Source organism: Papaver somniferum, unplaced genomic scaffold (genome assembly GCF_003573695.1).
Source record: "Papaver somniferum cultivar HN1 unplaced genomic scaffold, ASM357369v1 unplaced-scaffold_125, whole genome shotgun sequence".
Taxonomy (NCBI): domain Eukaryota; kingdom Viridiplantae; phylum Streptophyta; class Magnoliopsida; order Ranunculales; family Papaveraceae; genus Papaver; species Papaver somniferum.
Window position 1 is genome coordinate 11,425,329 of NW_020621603.1, and position 4,269 is coordinate 11,429,597.

Genomic DNA, 4,269 nt, shown 5'->3' on the forward strand with positions numbered 1-4,269 from the left:
CAAAATATGAAACAGAGAAAGAGTATCTGAAGAAGGACATGGAAAACTCTTCAATTTTGGCACAAACGCAGCAAAGAGAATCGGACATGAAGATCCTACGTCAACCCTTGGATGAATTACAAGAATGGGAGAAACCCGTCTACAAAATATGGAAGAACGAGATTTTAGCCCGTCATAGATTACCACTTATCCCCTAAATTAAAATGATATATTAGTAATAATTTAAGTTATTTAGAAGTAGGATTTCAATGTCAATGTACTTTTTTTTATGTTTTAAGTTAATTAGAAGTAGGATTTCAATTTCAATGTATTTTTTTTGTGTTCTAAGTTGTAGAATTTCAATTTCAATATATCTTTTTATGTTCTAAGTTATTTTAATTTATTATTTTTTTCAATTTCTTCAAAAAACATTGTCACCGTTTTGCAATGTAATTAAAAGTTTCCCTTTACTTTGATAAATTCTCAAATTTGAAACAAGCAACCATTGGAACAAATTGGAAAATCATTTGGAAATTCTCATAATTTAGAAAATGGAATTCTGTAAAAAAATAGTCGTTGGAGGAAAAACAGTCAAGCGCCGCATGGTGCGACGTTGAAATAGGACGCCGAATGGAACAACATTTATGTAAACGCCGAACGGTTCGGCAGAGATTCCAGGAAATATTCGTGAAACGCCGAACAGTTCAACGTTTAGATCACTTTTTCAGCGCCGAACGGTTCAGCGTTTCAATCTCGCTGATAGTTGGACTGCGAGCACCTGGTAGGAGAGAGAACTATCAACTATCACTGTTAACTTTTTTCCAACACTTATTTTTTAATTTGCAACACTTTTTAGCCAATCTAGCCCATAGAACTTAGCCTTATGAGGAGCATGATTTATGCAATAGCTTGACCGCCAACTATTCCCGCACAACATCCCGCGGGAGAAAACCGCCGTATCTCTAGCATCACTGTGATTTATGTACTTCTAAATTTGGTAGGCGAGTTTTTTATCTTATTTTATTTTATTGATTGGACAGTACAGTGTTCACCAGATTACATACAAATAATGCTCCAGTGCAAAAATGCCTTTGTAGCTTCCGCTTGAGAATAAATTTGTAAGACAAACAGGCTCAAGCTTGCTTTCTGTTCGAGAAATTCATCGCGTTTTGCTGATCGATCCGAGTAATCCGTGCATCTTAAAAAGAAAGTTCGATGAGCAGTAAGCCTTTTTCTTATGATTTTTCCCATAACTTAAAATAAATATAATCCATTTTGACTTTGGTAAAAACTTTGACTTTGGTCAACATGAATTTCGCCAAAAATTAAGTTTGACCGTTTGCAATACAGTCTAGTCCACATAGTTCAGCTTCATTATTCCCATTAATGTAAACTTGTTTACAATAACAGGCTATGAGTGCAATCTAGTCCGACCAGGTTTTCTACAAGATGAGAAAACAGTTCACATGGTAAAAGCTTCTGAAATCTGAAGACTGAACCCTAAAACTTCCCTATAAATTTTTTGTGCACATACAGTACTGGACATATCATTTATGTTCAATCGCCGGCCATTCATCCCAAATTCCGCCTTGTTCTTCCTTCAGGTTAATAATCATCATCAAATTTAGTTTTCTTTCCTGCGTTTAAAGAGTCCGTTTGGATTTAAAATTGGATTATGAACTAAACAAACAAAAGATGTAACATACATAATTACAACAACATTTCAAGATTATTAAAACTAACCTGAAGGAAGATGGTAGATGTTTCCATCTTTTCCTATGCCAGCACCCCCCAACCTCTGTCAGTTGAGTAGCACCCGAAAGGATAAATTGAGCCAATACGGTTTCCACGAAGTCCCATGCTAACACCCGTTGGTTGAACATCAAGTCGAACTGGCATAGCATCTTCAACTGTCAAGGTGGAATCACCTAGTTTATGTCCATTCATCGCAAGAGCTTGTGAAAATCTCGGGAATCAAAAAACTCCATGAAAGCAATCCTGCAAATACAATAGCATCAACATTATAACAGATCCGTGGAACAGAATAAATGATGGCGACATGAAATTCATTGACATAACCATTCAACAGCAAAACAGCTTGAAATGTTGTCTAAACATTATCAAGCTACGGCACTGATTGTAACCAAAAATATTTTTAAAGAATTGCAATGCAAAACATGATAGAAAATTTACTAACCCTCGAGGAATACCAGTATAACGAGACGTTGGAATGTGCATCCATGAGATCTCTCCACAAGTTGAGAAAAGCTCTACTAGGGAGCTCTGGATCTGTTTGATGGGAAATTAAATCGAGTACGGAACCAACCAATTGTCAGAAAAAAAACTAAGCTCTGCACAAACTTTCTATACCTGGTCAAATCTTAAATAGGTATTAAATATGGATAAATATGGTTTCACGAGTAAAGCCAACTACAACATGACGGCCCAACAAGTATTCGCCATTTAACTCAGCTGCCTGCAATGGTAAATTAATCATGAGTACAATTTAGAGTACAGAGCTTTCGAACTAGGAAATCTACCTTCATAGCAGCTTCTGCAGTTGCAAACTCAATATGGCAATTTCCCCTGAAATTTCCATTGTGATCTAACGAGAAACGCACATCAACAATTTCCCCAGCCTGTTTAAATAACTCGACCCTACGACAGCAGCAGCAGAAGAATGTTAATGCAATGAAATATGGCAAAGGTCAGAAAGTAAGAGTTTAACATTGGCATATACACTCACACATCAGATTTAGTAGTGGAAAACGATAGGTTCTTGGCAACAAGTGTTTTTGATGCTCCATTGATTGCCACTAGAGGTCGAACTTTAATATCCCTATTACACAAGTATATTGTCCATCCACCTCTAATGCCCGCAATTGTAAGTATTTAAAATAAAGCACCTATAACTAATTATGGAGCACAAGCTGAGAAGTCTACCTTGTTTACAGCTTCTTCAGTTGCAAACTCAACAAAGCAGGTTCCCTTGCAATGTTCAAACCTATAGCGCGCATCAACAACTTCCCCAGCCTGCTTAAAGAACTCAATCCTACAACAGCAGCAACAAAAGAGTGTCAAGACAATGAAATGTGAAAAAGGTCGGAAAGAGTAATGTGTAAGTTGTTAGCATATATACTCACAGTTCAGATTTATTCACAGAATATGATAGGTGACTGGCAACTACTGTTTTATATGCTCCAGTGAGGTGCAACAGATGAGTTAGAACTGAACATGAGGCATAACTAGAATTAGATTTTAAAAAGAAAAAAAAATACATATTGGCTTTGGCAACAGCCTTAGCAACAGATTTTGAAGTTAAGGCAGGGGGTGCATCCTGAATCAGCAAATACTGGCTTTAGGATTCCATGAAAGAAGGAATGGATGCAAAGTTGAGCTAGGATTATGAATCCAAGTTGACAAATTGAAGCAACAACATATGAGGGACTGAGGGAGGCAATGAGTTGTCCCTTGAACCATTTTTGATTAATAGCTATTAGTAAGAAAAAACACAGCAATAAAATGTATCTATCACAAGTTAAAGAGCAACAGTCAATAATCAAAACATAATTTTAATCATAAACGTAAACTAGAGATGCAAAAAGGCTTTCAAACCTAAATCAATTAAAACCCTAAACCCGGTACCAAAAAACATACAGGAAGAAGAAGAAGAAAAGGAGGTTAACATACATCTGATTTTTTGCTGAATTTACCCATTCCGTCTAAAATTTGATCAACCAGACAAGAAAAAAGAGTGGCTAGCCACAACCCTAATACGTACTGATTTTTATATACACAGCTCCTAGAGAAAGGAAACTTCTGGGAGTACACGTACCGTGCTCAGACTAGTCCTCTTAAGTTAGTCCGGATAAATATACGGTACAGAGGAGAGTGATTGTTCCAGGGACGGACCCAAGAAGGATAATTTTCCTTCTAAGGCCCGGGCTAGAAGTTTTGGTCGAGTAGTAATCTTTTTTTTTTGGCTTGTGGACTGGAAAAACTCCTCGGGCTATAGCCCCCTTTAGCCCAGCTGTTAGTCCGTCCCTGGATTGTTCTAAGTCACCCTAAAAGTTTCCCTACAATTTTTGCTGCACTTGTTGCACTGAATCTCTAGGCTTTATGGTTGTAGGAGTAAAATACCACACACCTATCAGATATGCGAAGTAAAAATCATCAGGACTGAGCGAAGACGACCACATATAACATATCCAGAATGACGCATCGGATGACGTCACCTTAATCATGAGAAAAGTGTGAAGAGCCATGCGGTATTGTAGAGTATGTGCGAGA

The 4,269-nt window shown here is 37.2% G+C and overlaps 1 long non-coding RNA gene across 11 annotated transcripts; it reads right to left on the reverse strand.

The window, feature by feature from the left end:
• Positions 1 to 1,265: 1,265 nt before the first annotated feature.
• Positions 1,266 to 3,802, reverse strand: LOC113331201. Of its 11 annotated transcripts, none has more exons than XR_003350791.1 (8): positions 3,670 to 3,802; positions 3,123 to 3,207; positions 2,923 to 3,031; positions 2,520 to 2,637; positions 2,350 to 2,455; positions 2,177 to 2,268; positions 1,723 to 1,977; positions 1,266 to 1,616 (listed from the first exon to the last, which is right to left on the reverse strand). It is a non-coding gene; the product is annotated as an uncharacterized LOC113331201 (long non-coding RNA). The 11 variants fall into 11 exon arrangements; XR_003350795.1 differs by adding an exon at positions 2,726 to 2,818 and having other exon boundaries at positions 2,350 to 2,637; XR_003350794.1 differs by having other exon boundaries at positions 2,726 to 3,031.
• Between the last annotated feature and the right edge of the window lie 467 nt (positions 3,803 to 4,269).